Here is a 22,023-nt window from a genome sequence, read left to right as displayed (position 1 = left end):
TTTTGTGTATGTATATTGATGCACAAATATACATTTTGGAGAATTCTCAATTTCTAAGCGGAGACAGTACTTTGTCTATCTGAGATCTTTCATCTCAAGTTCCTCTTTTACGTAATTTGATGCTACATGTATTTCTCTTTTAGTTCTGATAATGTTTAGATCATCAACATATACCGCAATTATTACAAATCAGGATATGGTTTTCTTGATGAAAACACATGATCATATAGGATTGTTCATGTATCCTTATTTTGTTAAATCTTCACTGAGAGGATTATACCACATGCGTCCAGACTGTTTCAATCCATATAATGATCATTGCAATTTTGATTGCACATAACTCTTTCAGTTTGGAACTTAATGCTTTTGGCATTTAAATCCTTCAGGGATTCTCATATAAATATCATTATCTAATGATCCATATAGGTCTTCTGTAACAACGTCCATAAGTCGCATCTATAGATTTTCATTTGCCGCTAGACTCATTAAACTCTGAATGTAATCGCATCCATAACAGGAGATAATGTTTCCTCGTAATCAATCACAGGTATTTGAGAAAAGCCTTCAGCTACAAGGCGAGCTTTTTATCTCATAACCTCATTTTTCTCATTTCGCTTCTGATAAAACCATTTGTATCCTACTGGTCTCACAACTTTTGGTGTGAGTACAATTGGCCTGAATACTTCTCGTTTATTAAGTGAATCAAGTTCGACTTGAATTGCACTTTTCCATTTTGTCCAGCCATGTCTATTTTGGCATTCTGATACAGACTTAGGTTCTAGGTCTTCAGTTTCCTCTTCTATTTCTTTTGATACAAGGTATGAGAAAATATCATCAACATCATCCATATTATTTTGATTTCATATCTTTTCTTTATGAATGTAGTCAATAGAAATTCATGATTTTCTGATTCATGATTTGTTATTTCTGAAACAAATTCGATTATTTTAGGAAAATATGTTTCTTAACTTCCTTCTTTTTTCTAAAAAAATTTTTATCCTTAGAACCAAGACGTCTACCACGCTTCAGGCGTGTTTTAGACTTTCACGTTCTTGTGGCTTTTCTACACGAGCAGAAACATTTATAGCTGGTATATGTGATTTTGTTACCATTTTGGTATCCGCAAATGCATCAGGTAGTTATTAGATATGTTTTGTAAATGCATAATTTTCCAAACTTCTAGTTCTGAATGTTTAGAAGGGGGATCAAATTGTAACAGAGATGGTACACTCCACTTGATATCTTTTCTACTTATTTGTTTTCTCCACTAGATCTGGGAATTCTTTTCATTGAAATAATAATCAGCAAAACATGCCGTAAAGACATCACATGTTTGCGGTTTTAGGTATCGTATAATTGATGGATAATCATAACCAATGTATATCCCTAATCTGCTTTGTGGTCCCATCTTTGTATATTGTGGTGTTGATATTGGTACATATACCACACAACCAACGATCTTTAAATGAGAATTATTTGGTTCTCGACCAAATGCCAACTGTAATGGCGAACGTTTATGATATGCACTTGGTATTACCCAAATAACTGCTTCTGCATGCAAAATAGCATGTCCCCATACAGAGGTCGAAAGTTTTGATCTCATGATCAATGGTCTTGTAATAAGTTGCACATGTTCAATTAATGATTATTGCAAACCATTTTGTGTATGAACAAGAGTTACAGGATGTTCAACCTCGATTCCAGTTACCATAAAACAATTATTAAATGCTATGCATGAAATGTGAAATCACCAGAATTGTCTAGTCTAACTTTCTTTATTGAATAATCAAGAAAATGAGCTCTTAGTTTGATTATTTGAGTTAGAAATCTTGCAAATGCCATATTTCGAGATGATAATAGACAAACATGTGACCATCTACTTGACACGTCAATCATTACCATTAAATAGTTGAATGGTTTACATGGTGGACGTATAGGTCCACAAATATCGTCTTGACTCCGTTCAAGGAATGTTAGTAATTTTTTATCAGTTTTCGTTGGCGATGGTCTTATGATCAATTTTCCGTGAGAGCACGTAGCACATATCGTTCTTTTTCTTTGATAAATCTCCTGGATTTTCAATGAATGTCCATGTGAGTTCTCTATGATTTTTTTCATCATAGTAGTGCCTGGATGACCAAGACGATCATGCCATAATGTGAAATCTTCAGATTTATGTATGTATGATGTAAACCAGAAAGGAGTTTTGGTAACTTTTCTAATACATGCCCTTTTCGCGATTTTTCAAAATTTATATACATATACTTCTTCTCATCCTCAGTTGCAGCCTGAGTATCAAATGCTTGAAGATATATATCTTTATATCTTTAAAAACAACAAATTTATTTTCTAATTCAGAGAAAATAATGCATGATTTATCGAGAAATTTGTCCCATTAGGTAATGCAAATTGGCTTTACTAGTCCCTTCAATTAGATCTGCAGGATCTGATATTGTGTTGAAAATATTTTTGTTAGTCTTAAATCAGAGAAGTATCTTCTATGTTTCAGAATAGTATTGTTCCACTATCTGGTTAATAACACCGGATTTTGACTATTTTTATAAATCACTTTAATATCTTTTGCAGGTGTTTTTACTCTATTTTCAAAGGTTTTCAAAGGATTTCTATATTTTCGGATTTTAAAAGAATTTTCAGGTAATTCGGGAGAAAAATGTGCAAATTAGAACAAAAAGACTATTTTGGATAAATTCAGACCGTCAGAACTCTCAAGGAGAGAAGAAGACCTTCTTACCGTCTGATCATCCCCAAAATTGGATACTTAACAGAAGACTCAACCAGCTTTCAAATGCACTTGGTTTGGAGACATTGCAACGGTTGGATCTCAAGATATTCTATTTACCCAGGAGACAATTTAAGACGGCCAGAAAGCTACGAGATCGCGGCTAACAAGCCATTAACCACGGCCAGAGCCACGCGACCGCAGCCAAGCACCCATTCACCACGGTCACGCCTCATGCAACCTCGGCCAGCCATCTCCGACTTAAGAAGCTCATTTCTGAAGCCCAAGTCATTTGCAAGCCTCAATTCTGAAATCTAGATGCCCTGGAGTACTGAAAACTATAAATACTTGTCATTTAGGTCGTTTTTAGATATCTCTTCCATACTGTTTACAGAGACAACCTTTCTTAGCCATTTTAGCGATTTTGTAGAGAAGATTTCTCAATGAGAAGCTTTCTTTCATCTCATTTCTTTACTGTTTTTCATTGCTTTCATTAAAAACAAAGATGATGTCGACCTCAGCTATGTCTGAGTAGATCCCGAGTTGGGCATAGCGTTCCCGAAAGGGGCTCTGATAATCAAATAAGACATCTAGTTTTTTAGATTTGTGATTTTATTTTATGTTCTTTGTTTTTATCTTGTTCTTAATGCATGTATGCTTGATTGATCACCTAGTGTCTGATTTAGATAATTATTGTTGTGAAAGTTTTCATTACGTATCTGACCTAAAATGAACGGGCGATTCAACCATAGGAGTGAAAACATACATATGGGCGAGTCATGAGTATTGACAAGCCCTATACAAATTCCTGTGTTTTCTCACTTCCAGGGCAGAGTGGAAACCTACTGGTCAAGGTTGCGAGAGACAGTTGGTTATGGTTATGATCACGACAGTGACGTAGTCATACTGCCGTACTCTAGCTCTAGAACCCTAGATATTTTGATATCCAATAATCCCAATCTATAGCCTTAGTTGTTAAAACCGGTTATGATCCTCATAGAGTTCCCGAAAATCCAGCGTTTTTAATTACTGCTTACAACCTTATCGATATTTACTTGCTTTCTTAGATCTGCATTTTTACTTGCTTTCATTCGAAATCATGCTTGCTTCGTTTTACTTCCATTCGGTTTTTCACTTGCTTTCTAGGATAGTTTGTTTGCGTTCTTTAGTTTTAGTTTAACCCGTGACACCCATGTTTTGTCATTTCTCCTTATTATTGATTAAGTATAACAACAGATTTCTTTTAATTATGTTATTAACTTTTGTTAATGTTTTATTTCTGTTACTTTTAATTTTAAATTTTTTTTTCTATTATATCTTATATGTTATTATTGTGTAGTTTAAATTAAAAATCATTCAACATTAAAAAAAATTGTGTAAGGAGATTATATCAATTCTATTTTGTTATTTTTAAATTTTATTTATCTTTTTTAATTTAATGAGTTTTAGTCTAGTTTAATGTTTTGGTTGTTCACTAAATATTTAAATTAAAAAATTTAATATTTGTATTCTTGAAAAAAATTATATTTTTTGTTGCATATTCTATATACCATTTTAACTGTGTACTTTAATTACAACTTTTCTTTCCAAAGTTTAGCATATTTAAATATTTTTCTTCTTTAAATCCATTTTAGTATTACAATTCGAGATGAAAAAATAATTCTCAAGCTTGTGTTTTTTTTTGAAGTATCATTTTTAATAAAATATTTTTAATCCAGTTAGTATTACAATCTATATACTTATTTGTGTAGTGATTTGCTTACGTGTCGTGTTCACAGCGAGTTTCACAGTTTTTCGCTTACGTGTCAGCTCCAAAATGAGTTTCGGCCGCAAAAAGACTGTTTAGCCCTATATTATAATTACATGTCATGTTTTAATTGGTTCTCATCTGATGACGTGTTAAAAAAAAACTTAAACCAAACCGGTCTAAATTATTATGGTTTAATGTTTAATTCTGTAGTCAACCAAACCGTTTTTAAATTTATATTAAATCGAAATTTAAAAAAAAATTAGACAAAAACTTTTTTTTAAAAAAAACACAAAAGACTCTAAATTTACCATGTTTTATGTTTCTGAAATTTAGAAAAAATCTAACTAAAATGTTAAAAGAAACAAAAATTGGAATAAAATTTAGATTATTGTTTCAAAACAAAAAAATAAATGAAATTTATGTTAGAATAGCGCTAAATATTTTAGTGTTTATGATTTCTTATGTTTATAGGGTTTTTAATTTTTATAATTTATAAAACCAAAAACTAGTAAAAATCTAAGGAAAAAAAACAATAAATGAAATCTATATGTCTAATGAAATGTCATTAATTATGATATCTAGAATATGATTTTCGATTTTTTATCTATATCTTTCAGAAAGATTTTTTAATCCTTTTGTTAAAATCAAAAACTTATTTGTAAATTTCAGATTCATCTAACTTAGAACAGAGATAAAAAAAAATTTAATTTTCTTAAAATCATTTAATTATAAAATTACATCTGGGAGACATATATAGTCCACGCGAGCCGTGGGCAAATTAACTAGTTTCTTTAATTTTTAATATCAAACTGTCACTTTGTCTATTTATTTACACTTAGTTTTTTAAAAAAATTTGTACTAAATCTAATAAATATAGATAGAGATGTATTAAATGATTTTTTAAAAAATATGCTTTAGTATTAAAATTTATGGTTTTGCTGATAAGAAAAAATTATCCTATTTTATAATAGATAAGATAATATAAGCATTATGTAAATTATAGTATATAATTTATGTTGCTTGCATTACCTTATCTTTTTTTTACATAAACGGAAATTTTTTTTTTCACATACGCTAGAAATTCAAGAATCACATGGCGGGTATTTCAAGCTTCCGTAAGGACGGTCTCGTTAAAATAACCTGCAAAGTTAGACGTATTAAGGTGCGTTGTATCCTCAGAAATGCTTCGTGAGATTGACTTCTGTTCTCTTGCCTTCGGCGGATTCTTTGTAGAATGCACAAAGATGTGTAGGAGTACTACGACATACTCAAGACCAATATCCCTTGGTACCGCATCTGAAGCAAGCATCCTCTTGCTTTTAGGAGGTACTTCATTGGTACTCTTTTCCCTTTGGGGATTGTTCAGAGAGCGTCCACTGGAGTGGCTTTTTATTCTGCGGGTTGTATATTCTCCTATGTCCACAGTAATTTCGATGGTCACGGCCTCGAAATGCTTTGCTTTCTTTCACCGGATTCTTGACATCCAATGTGCTCGCTTCAGAGAATGCCTTAGATTCGGTAGGTCGTGTCATGTGATTCTTAATAAGAAACTCGTTATTCTTCTCAGCTATCAGAAGTGCCACAATCAAATCCAAAAATTTGGAATACCCATGCAACCTATATAGTTGTTGCAGGGTGATGTGGTTTTGGTGAATGTGGTGTATGTTTTCTCAAGCATTTGAGATTCCGTAATGGTTTCACCACAGTACCTCAATTTAGATACTATCCCTAACACAGTGGAATTGTAGTTCATCACTTTGTCAAAGTCCTGAAACCTCAGACTATTCCACTCATCCCGAGCAAGTGGAAGTGTTATGTCCTTCTCATGGTTGAGAAGATTCTTAAGGGACTTCCATAGCTCTCATCTGTGTGTGATCATAGATGATACTTTCATCTATGTGTCTTCTAAGGAAGATCACCGATTTCACCTTTTCATAAACTGTTGATGTATTTTTCTCTTTGATTCCAAGTGAAGTTCAACGTTGATGGTCCAAGATATGTAATTAGCACCAGTGATGTCTAAAGCCGAAAATTAGAGCTTCTCAACGTTTGCCATTGAATTTCTAAAATAACATAATAGAAAATATTATTAGAAAGATGATTTTATTTAATTTAAAATATATAAGACGGTGGAATACATAAGGAGACTACAGGAAATACAAATGCATAAAAACTTAAATAAAAATCATCACATATTCTGTTGGAGAGTATTCTCCGACAAGTAAACTATAAAGAGCAACAAGTATATAACCTATAACAAAAACTAAAACCGAGTGAACCATCTTTTTTATATAAAATAAATGATTTTCTTGGTGAGACTTTTTATGGGGGTGAAATGATTGAGTGAAATGAATTAATAAAAGATAACTATATTTATAGATTGAAATACCGTTTATTATCCGTTATGTAACCGTTTGAAAAAAAAATTAAAAAAAAAATTGTTTATGACTGTTAAAAGCAAAGAAAATAAGAGAAAATCAGACTAATAATTTAAACACAGAATATTAAATAATTTACTAGTTTATATATAATTATACATAGGTGATAGAAATTTATTTATACTAAAAACAATAATTTGGATGACAAGTTGAATAAGACAAATATTTGTCTAATACCAAAAACTGAAAGACCTACGCGGATGACAGAGTTCCGGCCTATTGGTCTATGCAACGTAGGTTGTAAGATCATATCTAAAGTGTTATGTTAAAGATTGAAAAGATTGTTACCCAACTTGATCTCATAAACTCATGGCTGGGTGATTGATCTCAAATAGTATAATGATAGCTACAGAGATGTTTCACGGTTTGTGGACCAATAAATCATGCATAGTAATTATATAGCAATTAAGACGTACATGAGTAAAACTTATGACAGATTCGAATGGTCTTTTAATGAAAATCTTTAAAGACGTTTTCGTTTCACGGAGAAATGAATAATATGGATGATGTGGTGTATTAGTTTGGTACAATACAAAGTTCTGTTAAATGGACAACCAAGGGGACAAATCAATCCGAGGAGGAGGCTCCGTCAAGGAGATCTGTTATCATCATATTTGTTTATTCTATGTACGGAAATTTTAATAGCGAATATAAGGAAAGCAGAGAAGGAAAAATTATTGACAGGTCTAAAGATTGAAAAAGCAAGTCCATCAGCTTCATCCTTACTTTTGCAGATGACATTTTATTCTTCTGCAAAGAAAACAAGGAAAAATGCAAAAGATTTTGAATATACTAAGACAGTACGAAAGTGTTTTGGGCCAATAAACTAACTTAAAAAAACCTCAGTTCAGTTTGGTCACACAGTCCCAGAGGAAGTGCAACAGGGAGTTGAAACATATTTTAGAAATTACGAAATACATAGGTACGAAGTCCAATCTGGGTATCCCAGAAAGAATGGGTGGAGCTACAAGTAATATTTTTAATTTTTTAGAGGAAAGACAACCTGATAGGGTTAAGAGTTGGACCTCGAGGTTATTATCGACAGGGAGAAAATAAGTTTTAATTAAATCTGTGGCAACCGCAATGCCCACCTTTGTGATGGCATATCATGTTTTTGGTTACCTAAATCCTTAACAACGAAACTATCTAGTGCATTTGCACGGTATTGTTGGAGCTCTGATGGACACCACCGAAGTATGCATTGGATAACATGAAAAAAAATGTATAGATATAAGACGGAAAAAATTCGAGGAATCAGATTTCAAAATAAAGAGAATTTTAATACGACTTTATTGGAAAAACAATTATGGCGACTGATTGATACCAAACTCATTGTTTGCGCGGGTCTTTAAGGGTCTATACTTTCGGAGCACAAGCCCTTTGGACCCTGTACGATCCTACTCACCGTCCTGTGGCTGGTGGAGCATAATCTCGGCTATATCTCTGGGTAATAAGGGGCTAATCAAAAGAGTTTATTCAAGATGTTCAATCCCTGTATGGAGTGATCTTTGGATACCAACTTCTCGTCCGAGTTCAGCCACTTATAAGGGTTTTAATTATAACCCGGACCTTCTGGTCAATCATCTGATTGATTCAGTGAAAAGTATGTGGTACTTGGGCTTTATAACGACAATTATTGACAAAACAAATGTGGGCACTATACGTGGAACAAGTTCAACTATTTTTCTCTATCACATATCACACACACGAAGAACTCGGAGGCAGACAAACTAGCAAGAAGTATTCGTATCTATTTTCAAGATGTTATTTATGTAAACTGGGTACTACCGATTTGGTTAGTCGAGCTGTTTTAGGTACATCGACTGTAAAAAAACAGTAATTTATAGATAAATATAGGGTGAGAAAATCATCTATATCAAAACAGTAAATAAATAAATGATGATGACTTAAGTTATCTATAAAAGCATGATAAATAAATGTATGGTGACTGCGTCATCCATACTAAAACAATGAATAAATAAATTATGGTGACTTGAATCATCCATATAAGCATAAAAATTAACTGTACTTAAATCTATCGAATACGCTTCTTATATAGAGTAATTTGACAAGTATTACTTTGAGATATAAGATCAAGTGCAATAGCAACGCAAGTAAGATGTTTTTACATCCAATAGGTAGACAATTGTAAAAATGCAATATGCCAGTTCACAGAAAAAAGGGAAAATTTTCCCTTCAAGAAAATTCTGATTGGATGCCACAAAAGTGTTGACATGGCCGATTGTCATTTGATAGTTGTTTGTTTTTCTTTTTATTTTCCTTCTTTGTTTAGATGCTATTTTTATTCAATAATTAATCAAAATTAAAAAAAAAGTTACATAATTTTTTAAACTTATGTTTATATTATTAGAACACCAAAAAAAATCTCAAGTAGTTTGTTTACCTTTTCATTTCTTCTCTTACATTATCGCTCTCTTTGGTGTTATTCAACATCCTTATGGATCCATCTTGAAACAATTTCCTATTGAATTATCTCGAACTTACACCAACTTGCAGCTGAAAAGACCATTGTTTCTACGAATTGTAAAATTTTATCAATTATTTTTACATGATAAAATTATTTTTTGTGATTATAAATATTTTAGTAGTAATAGTATTTATACAATATATAATATAAGTAAAATAATGAAGATAAAATAAATAAATATGATGAGTTTTATATGATGTACTGATGTGGAGGAAAGAGAAAATGAGTTAGAGGAAAGTGATGTTAAGGAAATATATTAAACTAAAATGATGTAACTGCAATTAGTTAAGTCTTATGATTTATCCCACTGGTAATTGTGTATATATACACTACATCTCTCTAATAAAGTATTATTAAGTGATGTACTCTATATGGTATCAGAGCCTCAATACCCAAACCTTTATTTAAGCTGCCATCCTAGTTTTTCAATTTTCTTCTCATCCAAGCTTCTGCTCCACTATGACTTCTCCGGCTGCTTCCACCAAGACCATCAACGTCTCTGCATCTCAAAATCTCCGTAACGTTAACATGGCGAACGTTACTAAACTCACGGCTACCAACTTGCTGATGTAGAGCCGTTAAATCAAGGAACTTCTCAATGGATATGACCTTGCCAACTATCTAGATGCATCCGCTGAGATCCCTTCGGCCACCATCACCACAAATGGTGCTGTCTGCGCCAACATCAGTTGATCTATAGTGCATTTCTCGATGCCATTTCCATGACCATTTAACCGCTGCTCTCTGCCACCACCACCTCTGCTCAGATCTGGAAAAAAATATATGAGACATACGCTAAACCGACTCGGGGTCATCGTCAACATATCATGCACCAAATTTGCCAGCTGATGAAGGGCAACAAATCAATCACAGAGTACTTCCAAGGTTTCACCACCCGATTTGGTCAACTGGCTCTTCTCGACAAGCCAATGGATCATAAAAATCAAATTGAACATTTTCTCGCCGCACTTCTGGAAGAATACAAGCCAGTTTGATCAAATTAAGGGATGTGATTCTCCGCCTTTTCTCATGGAGATCCACGAAAAGTTGCTTAATTATGAGCTCAAGTTACAAGCGGGTGTTGTCCCATCCTCCTCAGTCCCCATTTCCGCAAATACTGCCAATAAAAGTGGTTCAAACAACAAAAACAACCGGAACCAGCACCGTTACAATAACAAAAGCCACCAACAATAGGCATGGCAGCAACAACAATTCCATCAACGCTCCGGTCAGCCTTCTCCTCGCTGGTATCAGGGATGTTGTCAGCTTTGTGATGTACACGATCATAGTGCTAGGAAGTGCTCACAGCTTCAGATGCCTGGCAACTCCTTCAATGCGTTGCCACAGCCATATGTCTTGGTTCCTTGGCAGCCTCATTCAAACATGGTTGTTGCACCAACTTACAATCCCAGCAACTGGCTCCTTGACAGCGGTGCAATACATCACCTCGCAACTTATCTGAATAACATATCTCTGCACCAACCCTATACGGTGCCGAAGCAGTTGCTATTGATGATGGTTCCAGTCTGGCGATATCTCATACGTGTTATGCCCTTCTCCCTACACCACCTCGGTCTCATGCACTAAAAGATGTTCTTTACGTTCCAAATGTGCATAAAAATTTGATATCGGTTTACCGGCTATGCAACACTAACAAAGTGTCTGTTGAATTCTTCCCTCAACACTTTCAGGTGAAGCATCTGTGCTCGGGAGCCCCGTTAATCCACAACCATGCAAAGGATGATTTATATGAGTGGCCTTTTTGTCCATCTTCCTTCGCCTCTTACTTTGCTGTTCCTGACACCAAAACAACTCTTTCTCAATGGCACTCTCGTTTAGGCCATCCATCTATTTCTTGTCTTAAAACAGTTGTTTCTCAGTTCTCTTTACCTTGCTTTAATCCTGCTTTACAAACTCTTTCATGCAATGATTGTCTTCTCAATAAAACACATAAACTTCCTTTTCATCGAAGCAGCATTGTTTCATCTCATCCACAATATCTGTTTACCGATGTATGGCAATCACCTGTGCTGTCATCTGAAAATTACAAGTATTATTTTGTAATCTTGGATCACTACACATGCTATACGTGGTGAAACAAAAATTTTATACCTTTTCGAGCTCTTGTGGAAAACAAATTTTTAAACCAGGATTCAACACTTATACTAAGATAAAGGTGGTGTGTTTATTGTCTTGCGGTCGTATCGTGCCTTTAATGGCATACTCATCTCATGACCCCTCCGTATACACCCAAACACAATGGGATATCAGAGAGAAAAGACCGACACATTTTTGAAACTGGTCTGTCCCTCTTTTTTTTCATGCCAAAATACCACTCACACACGGGCCAAATGCTTTTGCAACAACCGTTTTTTTTCATAAATCGCCTTCCTACTCCAGTTCTCTCATCTCATTCACCCTCTCAAAAACTTTTTCAAACACAACCAAATTACACAAAATTACGTACCTGTGGCTGCTTATGTTTTCCCTGGGTCAGGCCATAACACCAAACAAGCTAGAACATCGTTCGGTTGCATTTGTATTAATCAAGTACTCGCTAACACAAAGCGTGATCACTGTCTCGATCCACTCTCTGGGCGAATTTATACATCCTGGTACATTTGCTTCAATGAGAGTCAGTTCTCGTACCAAACACTTGTTCAATCTTCTTCCCTTCTCAAAAACCAAAACACAGATTCTCTCTTCCCTCCTTTCACCATTGTTCCTCAAAAACCGCCACTTGTTGAGTCATCTTTCTACCTGCTTTCGCGCTCAGATCCTCCACCGCTGGTGCCACCGCTGTCACTTCTGTTGCTACCCCTGCCTCCGGAATCGCCATCTTTTGTACAACCACCTACTTTATTTTTTGTTTTGCAGATCTCAGAAGCGACAACAACTACAGATCTTGGGCCAACTCATTCCACAAGTCCAGGCCCAACACATGTACACTCAAGTAAAAGGTCCAGTTACAGGAGATCAAATAGAAGCCCAATATATTCCTTATTCCTCGCAACCTGTACGACAAGCTCCACTTCTAACAAAAAATCGACATTCAATGCAGACACAGGCAAAGAAAAAAATCACCAAGCCATCAACAAAATATGGTCTGGTGGTTGATGTCTCTCGAGATTCACACCAAATTACGTCGACATGGCAACTAGCAATGAATGATCCACGGTGGGGTGCAGCGATGAGTTCTGAATTCAATTCAACCACTCGAAATCACACATGGGACTTGGTGGCTGCTACAAATCGGATGAACATTATTGGTTGTCGCTGGGCATTCATCATCAAATGCCATCCAGATGGCTCCATTGACCGCTATAAGGCGCGTATTGTTGCCAAAGGATTTCATCAGCAACAAGTAGTGGATTTCACTAATACATTCAGCCCAATCATTTACTCAACCATGATCCGAATTATTCTTGGTCTTACGGTGAATTTTGATTGGCATGTCTGTCAATTAGATGTGAATAATATATTTTTGCAGGGACATCTATGATAGACAGGATTTTCAGGTCTTGAGGGCTATCAATCCCTTTAATCAATTTAGTATAAAGGGTGTCAAACCAAGCATGTGGAAGCTAGACACTAGACTATATGAACTATTTATTAATTCAAGTAAAGAAGTGAGGTTTTGATTAAACAAATGTCTACTAAAGACTTAAACAAGATTAATGACTAAGCAAATGATCAAAACAAGTAGCAAATAACAAATGATATGGATATGAAATGATGGAAGCATGAGATTCTAGACATGATAGCTAGTTAGGGTGCTTTGGTGCTAAACTATAAATGCTAATGACAATGATGAAACATGATTCAAATGATTTAGAACTCTAATCAAGCCTTAATATTTATCAAGCATCAAGACACAAATCAAGTTATTTCACATACCCAATCATCATTGGAGATCAAACAACAAGACAGAATTAAGAATCAGTTCTAAGTGATCATTTATGCAAATAACAAAACATCATCATGAGGTTAATGCATAAACCTCTAATATAGCTCTTTCAGAAATTTTATCAAACACTTGTGGTGCATGAAAAACCCAGATTCTAGATCACAAGTGATGTGCAATGATTCAGCTTAGAGAACAGCTATTTAGAGAGATGAATCAATGAAAATGTCCCTAAGCACTCCTAATCTAACACTTTAGCACCCTAACTTACACATCTAGAACCTCATTAGGGAGACTACTCACTAATCATACTAATCTCTCTTAAACCTTTGCAAGTAGAGTAGATTAGCATGATTAATGGATGGAAGTGATGATAGAGATGATAGATAATATAGATTGCAGCTTTAAACACACAAAAGGTCTTTGATTTCTCTTGATTCAAACTCTCAAAAAAGGATATTTCTCTTCAAATGAGTCTTTCACAAAAGAAGCAAAGAAATTAGAGAAAATAAAGCTTGTCCTTAGAGTAAAACCCTAAAAAAATATTTATAGCTCCTTAAACGAATCGGGTCAGCCCAGGACAAACTGGGTACTGACCCGGCTTAAATGGGTAAAATTCCAAGTGTGCGAGTTGGTCAGGTGCTTTCCATCCTGCAGGCCTGAGTCGCACAGCCATAGAAACAGCCTTGTGCGCCTTAAATCATTCAGCCTCAGCCGCATGCCTATCTCGGTGTAAACCGCGAGTGTTTGTGCTGTTCAGGCTTTCTTCTCTTCAACTCGCACAACCAAGACGCATTCTGGATATAATATGTGTGCGAGTTGGTCATCTTTAGTCCCAAGTCACATGCCCAACTCGCACAAGTCTGGAAATGTGCTTTAGCGAGATAGAACTTTGTAAGCCAAACCGCGAATGTTTGTGCGATTCAGGTTCTTTTGCTCTCTAGCTCGCACATTCATGTAGCACAGGACTTCAAACATGTGTGCAAGATAGTCTACTTCACTTCCAAGTCGCAGGCTCAAGTCGGTGTAAACCGCGAGTCTTTCTGCGGTTTAGTTCTTTGCTCGGCAAACTCGCATGCCTAAGTCGCACAGCTTGTGGACTTAACATTTTTCCTGCTCGGGGGTCTTTGGTCTCACTCAGGGTTGCCTTACCCACACATCTCCACACGCAGCTCATTTCCAGAATTTAATCTTTAGGCACTGCGGGTTAACCAAGATGCAGAATCTTCTCGCACAATCCAAGTCTCCTTGGACAACTTCGCATTTGGGGGAGCCTAACTTCCAGGATATGGATCCAAATAGCATGATTCCAACTTTAGTGAAAAGAGAACTCAAATATCTCAAATTTTGGTGAAGCAACCTTCGGAGCTTGGGGATTGAAAGGTTCCCCGGACGGCTCATCTCTGAAGTGCATTGAAACAATCAAGAGGGGCTCTTGGGCCAGTGTTTACTCCGGAGACGCTATCTTTCAGCACATAGCTCCAAACTAGATGATCTCAAAGTTTTCTGGAAATAGAACTCAAATATCTCGAATCTTGATGAAGGCTTCGGCAACTGAATAAGACTGGAAAGGCATCGTCCTATGCAATCTTTGTGACTCATCGGATCGGTCTTAAAACTGTAGCGGGACAGGTGCGTCTTCCGGTGAGCTCAACTCTTAGCTCAAGAGTCCAAATCCAATGATTCCACCTGTTCAGGATCCGTGACTTGATCATCTTCAACTTTTCTGAATACTCTGTAAGCTGAATCGAACGTTAAAACTCCCCGGACAGGAAATCTTTCAGACGTATTGGATTGCTCCGGAATGGATGCGAGACAGGTCTGTCTTCCGGTGGCCGTATCTTCCAGCTTGCTGCTCCAAATGCATCGATTCCAACTGTCCTTAAAACTCAATTATCTTGATCTTTGCTCAAGATCCCGGAGGCTGAATCGGCCGGCAAGACCTTCCGGTAACGTGATTTTGGAGATGTATCTGCATCCGAGATTTTTGGCCGAGAACCTTGGACAGCCAGTACGTGTTTTGGCCGAGAGATCTACCCGCAGTACATAAAAATCGCCGAGAAAAGCTTCATGCGGTACAGGCTATCATGGATAACCTCCAAAAGGTTGTTTTCCAATTTTTAAAGCTCCATTCACCATTTCTTCTCCTGGCTTCATCTTTTCAGGTCCAAACTGGTTCCAAATCACCTGTAAACACTCCAAAACATGAAAGACTCACTTGGACCTAATACAAACCCTTAAGTCCTAAAACAACACCTAAAGACCTAAAATGCATGAAATAAGACATGATTTGGAATGAAATATACAACCTAAATGATGCAAAGTATGAACATATCAATCTACATGACGAGGTCTTTATGAGTCAGCCTCTGGTGTTTGTCGATCCAGATCGTCCTTCACATGTTTGCAAATTGAGGTAAGCTCTCTATGGCTTGAAACAGGCACCATGGGCATAGTATTCAGAACTGTGAAGCTCTTTGTTGGCTGCAGGAATTTGGAATTCTATAGCTGAACTTGGGCTTGATAATGGCAATTATTGACCCAACAAATGTGGGACGTGGAACAAGTTCAGCTATTTTTTTATATCACATATCACACACAAGAAGAACTCGAAGGTAGACAAACTAGCAAAAAGTGCTCGTGTCTATTTTCAAGATGTTATTTATATAAATTCGGTACTACCGCTTTGGTTACTCGAACGGTTCTTGGTACTTAGACTGTAAAAGACACCAGTATTTTAAAGATAACTATACGGTGACCAAATCATCTATATTAAAACAGTAAATTAATAAATGATGGTAACTTAAGTCATGTATAAAGGCATGATAAATAAATGTATGGTGACTGAGTTATCCCTACTAGCTAAAACAATAAATAAATAAAATATGATAACTTGAATCATCCATATAACCATAAAAATTAAAGAGTACGAGTAAATAAATATATAGTGATAATGTCATCTATTATAATGAAGCAGAAAAATAAATTGTTTATGTGGTTGAACTGTCCATTGTGGTGCTTTAAGCAACAATTATAAAAGCAATAAATAATAATAGAGCGACAGGGCTCCACTCCCCAATTATAATAATTATATAATTGGAAATTATAAACTGTAAAGGTAAATTTATCGTGCTGATAACATGTTATAATTATATCGTATATATATATATATATATATATTATAAATGTAATATCAAAAAGTATCAGAAAGAAGAATGAAAAAATAATAGAAAAAGATAAGTTTGTTTTTTTTAAGTGTACTTACAATGTATCGAATACGCTTTTTATATAGAGTAAAATTTGACAAGTATTATATTGAGATACAAGATCACGTGCAATAGAAAGGCAAAATGCCAATTGACAAAAAAAGGAAAATTGTTTCTTCAAGAAAATTTTAATTGGATATCACAAAAGTGTTGACGTGACCGAATGTCATTTTATAGTTGTTTGTTTTTCTTTTTATTTTCCTCTTTTTCTTAGATGCAGCTTTATTCAATAATTGATCAAAATTTCAAAAAAATTACACAATTTTTTATATTTAAATATCTATAATTAGAACTTATGTTTATATTATTAGGACACCAAAGAAAATCTCAAATTTTAACAATCTTTTTGTTTTTTTCTTACATTATCACTCTCTTTGGTGTTTTTTTTTCAATTCAACATTCTTATGGATCTATCTTGCAACAATTTCCTACCGAATTATCTCGCACTTACACCGAGTTGCAGTTGAAAAAGCCATTGTTTCTACGAATTGTAAAATCTTTATCAATTATTTTTACATTATAAAATTATTTTTTTAGATTATAAATAAATTAGTAATAACAGTATTTATACAATATACAATATAAATAAAATAATGAAGATAAAATAAATAAATATGATGAGTTTTATATTATGGAGTGATGTGGAGGAAAGAGAAAATGAGTTGGAGAAAAGAGATGTTGAGGAAATACATTATACTAAAAGGATGTAACTGTAATTAGTTAATTCTTATGATTTATTCTACTTGTAATCGTGTATCAATACATTATATCTCTCTAATTAAGTATTATTAAGCGTTGTACTCTATATGGTATCAGAACCTCGATACCTAAACCTTTTTTTAAGCCGCCATCCTTGTTTTTCAATTTTCTTCTCATCCAAGCTTCTGCTCCACTATGACTTCTCCGGCTGCTTCCACCAAGACCATCAACGTCTCTGCATCTCAAACTGTCATTAACATTAACTTGGCAAACGTTACTAAACCCAGGGCTACCAACATCCTGATGTGGAGCCGTCAAATCAAGGAACTCTTCAATGGGTGTAACCTTGCTAACTATCTAGATGCATCCGCTGAGATCCTTTCGGCCACCGCCACAAACGGTTTTGTCTCCGCCAATCTAGCACATTCTCTCTGGAAATGCCAAGATCAGTTGATCTATAGTGTGTTGCTCGGTGCCATTTCCATGACAATTCAACCGCTGCTCTCTGCCACCACCACCTCTGCTCAGATCTGGACCAAACTTTCTGAGACATACACAAAATTGACTCAGGGTCATCGTCATCGTCAACAGATCATGTACCAAATTTGGCACCGGACAAAGGGAAACAAATCAATCACCGAGTACTTCCAAGGCTTCACTACCCGATTTGATCAACTTGCTCTTCTCGACAAGCCAATGGATCATGAAGATCAAATTGATCATCTTCTCGGCGGACTTCCGGAAGAATACAAGCCAATGATTGATCAAATTGGGTGAAGTGATTCTCCGCCTTCTCTCACGGAGATCCACAAAAATGTGCTTAATTATGAGATCAAATTACAACCGGCTGTTGTCCCCTCCTCCTCGGTCCCCATTTCTGAAAATGTTGCTAATAACCATGGGTTCAAACAACAACAACAACAACAACCAGAACTAGCATCATAAAAACAACAAAAGCCACCAACAATAGACATGGCAGCATCAGCAATTCCAGCAACGCTCCAATCAACCTTCTCCGTGCGGATATCAGGGACGTTGTCAGCTTTGTGATGTACACAGTCATAGCGCTAGGAGGTGATCGCAGCTTCAGCTGTCTGGCAACTACTTCAATGCATTGCCATGGCCATATGTCTCGGTTCCGTGGCAGCCTCATTCAAACATGGTTGCTGCACCAACTTACAATCCCAGCAACTGGCTCCTTGACAGTGGTGCAACACATCACCTCACAACTGATCTAAACAACTTATCTCTATTGCTGATGGTTCCAGTCTAGTGATATCTTATACTGGTTCTGCCCTTCTCCCTACACCATCTCGGTCTCTTTCACTAAAAGATGTTCTATATGTTCCAAATGTGCATAAAAATTTGTTATCGGTTTACCGGCTATGCAACGCTAATAAAGTGTCTGTTGAATTATTCCCTCAACACTTTTGGGTGCGCTCGGAGGCCCGTTATTCCACGGCCACGCAAAGGATTATTTATATGAGTGGCCTACTCCTACATCTTCCTTCGCCTCTTACTTTGTCGTTCCTGACACCAAAACAACTCTTTCTCAAACTCCTCCTTTACCTTGCTTTAATCAGTTGTTTCTTAGTTCTCTTTACCTTGCTTTAATCCTGATTTACAAACTCTTTCCTGCAATGATTGTCTTCTCAATAAAACACATAAACTTCCTTTTCATCAAAGCAGCATTGTTTCATCTCGTCCACTCCAATATCTGTTTAGCAATGTATGGGAATCACCTGTGCTTTCATCTGAAAATTACAAGTATTATCTTGTAATCGTGGATCACTACACACGCTATACATGGTTATATCCACTAAAAACAAAGCTCAGGTGAAAGAAATTTTTATACCTTTTCGAGCTCTTGTGGAAAACAGATTTCAAACCAGGATTCAACACTTGTACTCAGATAACGGTGGTGAGTTTATTACCTTGCGATCATATCTTGCCTCCAATGGCATTAATCATGTCACGACCCCTCCGCATACGCCCGAACACAATGGGATATTGGAGAGAAAACACCACCACATTGTTGAAACTGGTTTTTCCCTCTTTTTTCATGACAAAATACCACTCACACACTGGCCAAATGATTTTGCAACAGCCGTATTTCTTGCAAATCGCCTTCCAACTCCGGTTCTCTCATCTCATTCACCCTATAAAAAAAATTCCAAACACAACCAAATCACACAAAATTACGTACTTGTGGCTGCTTATGTTTTCCCTGGCTCAAGCCATTGATGCGTGCTAGGGTTAGCGGGTCGAAAATAAGTTTAAAATTTATAAAACCCTAGTATCCTGCAAGTGCACAGTTGTGCGGTTAGTACTTAGAGTGTCGATCCACAGGGAGGATGTCTAATCTGCAAAAAGTTCAAACTAGGATAAGTAAGCGAAATAATAAACTCAAAGGGGTTTTTGTTGGTTTTTTTTTTACGGGAAAAGAAAAGACAAGTAAAACTATACCTAATTCTAAACTAAATAGATAAGGGACTAAAAATGAAATAAGGTTAAGTTGGTAAAGACAATCTAGGGGATGCTCGATTCAAACTAGGGTTCTAAACTTATAGGGGGCGATTGAGACTTCCCATGTTTACCCTAATCGATATCTAAGTATCCTCTGACTAGTCTCAGGTAGAATATCTTAGTCTATTTCTAGATTCTGCATGGAACTAGAATATGCAATTATATGGCTAACCAACTCTTGTCATCTTAACCAACTAATCAATTAAACTCGACAAGTAGTTTTCGTCTCTTGTCACGAGTAAGATCATGCATTACTAATGGAATTCGTTTTTGCTCACATCTTCTCTATAGGTAGCTTTCTTCTCCTACAGCGGCTAAGTTCTTCCGAAACTATTTCTGGCAATTTGATACATCACTATCGTGGCTCTAATCAATCCTAGGTTCAGAGATTAGTTCATGACTCAAACCTCATGCATTAGGTTCAACTTAGAAGACATGAGATCTAGAATATGGTTGAGAAAAACTAGCAATCCCTATCGAACATATATGTCCCTTCGATGGGTCCTTAAAACTCAATTACTAAAGTATTCTAACATGATGCAGGAAAGATAAACAAGTATGAAAGATGCATAGACTGAAAATAGTATAGATAGATAAAAAGAAAGAAGAAAGAGATGTGTCAAAGGTTCAAGGGAAGAATCCCTCTCTCTTTCCCCTAACCCTAAGAAACAAAGTTTGGTGGCTCAAAATCTCATTACATGAACACACACTCGATTAGGGCTGCTTAGAATTGTATTTTAGGTCCTAAGGTATTCTTTATGACTTCTGCGAAGAGAAATGATGAAAGGGGCTTGACGTTGGGCCTTGGGGCCGAGTTGTGTTTCACCGCGGGTGAGAGTCTTCCGGGACTGGTGAAATGATGGTTCACTGCGGGTGAGAAGTGTGAGGCACGGCCAGAAGGTGTTTTGCCGCGGATCTGCTGAAGTTCGGGCTGGTTGACAAGACAACTTGATCTTCAATTATCTTTTGGCTGCACCATTGGATTGTCCTGAAGTAAATTGCTATGGAACGTCAGCTGGATCTTCTTGAATTTCTTCAAATTTGAGCTGGATCAGACGGTGAGAAGGTCCACATTTGAGACTGAACTTTTGATGGTTTGACTCTGAGCTAAAAATGTGAATTTCTTCTATTTTGCATGTTTTTTCCTAAGTTTCCTGAAAAGAGTCTTGAAACTACAAATATAGAAAAACAATAAAAAAAACTCCTAAACTAATTAAAACCTTTGAAAAAGCATTTGAAATCAATAGTGAAAATGGGTACAAATACGGTATTATCAACTTCCCCAGACTTAAACTTTTTTTTGTCCTTAAACAAAACAAGATCTAAGCTTGGAAAAAGCTTGAGGCCGATATCATTGGGAACTCAAAATAATCAGAAACCATACTCGTAGACCATAATTAAGCACAATGCATCAATAAAATGTAGCCTAGATAATTCTCACCAAAATACAAGCTTAACTAGTCCGTTAATCCGTCATGTAAAAATATACACTTAGAATTACCTTCCAGTCAACTACCTCTCTATATTTATTAAGTATAGGTGTGAGCTCTCAAGAAACATATCATCTAGAGTAGACGGCGTTTGGTAATGGAAAAGGCTATTTAAGTGGTGGATTTAAAGTGTTTAGGGTTACCTTTTAGCTTCCGGAGGATGCAATATATTATGCATAATAGTAAGAGAGAATGGATCTGTTGGTGTCCACAGCTTCCAGTCACTTCTCCTTGTTATCTAAGTGTTGCACATCTCTCCTTCTTTGATATTCTTTGTAACTCTCCCAGACTTTGACTTTTTCGGGACTCATTTAAAAAATCCCCAACTCTCAAATAATGATCTGTAGAATTAGACTTCTCTTAGGCAATTCCTTTCCCTTTCTTTTCTCTCTTTTTTATGTATCAGATTTTTTTTTCTGAAAGGGGTAAAACCTTTTTGATAGAGAAAGAGTCTAAAAGTTCGACCATATACCAAATTTGAGTTTCCAAGATTTAATGATGCTCTTCATATATCTCATCCACCAATAAAGTACAGTCTTCATCTTCAGTGACTGAAAATTGTGTTGTTCTTTTTCTCTCCGACGTTTTTGCACACATTTTCATATAAGACTATAGAGAAACAAGAGTGCATGTGGTCTGAAAGAGATAGGGTAAGGTAGGAACTAGCTAAAGAGAAACTAGCCATTCAGGATCAGCAAGGAGTGGTAAAAAGAGAAGAAGTC

Source organism: Eutrema salsugineum, unplaced genomic scaffold, assembly GCF_000478725.1.
Source record: "Eutrema salsugineum unplaced genomic scaffold, Eutsalg1_0 scaffold_3, whole genome shotgun sequence".
Taxonomy (NCBI): Eukaryota; Viridiplantae; Streptophyta; class Magnoliopsida; order Brassicales; family Brassicaceae; genus Eutrema; species Eutrema salsugineum.
The sequence above is the reverse complement of the archived record's forward strand: the minus strand, read 5'-3'. Positions refer to the sequence as shown.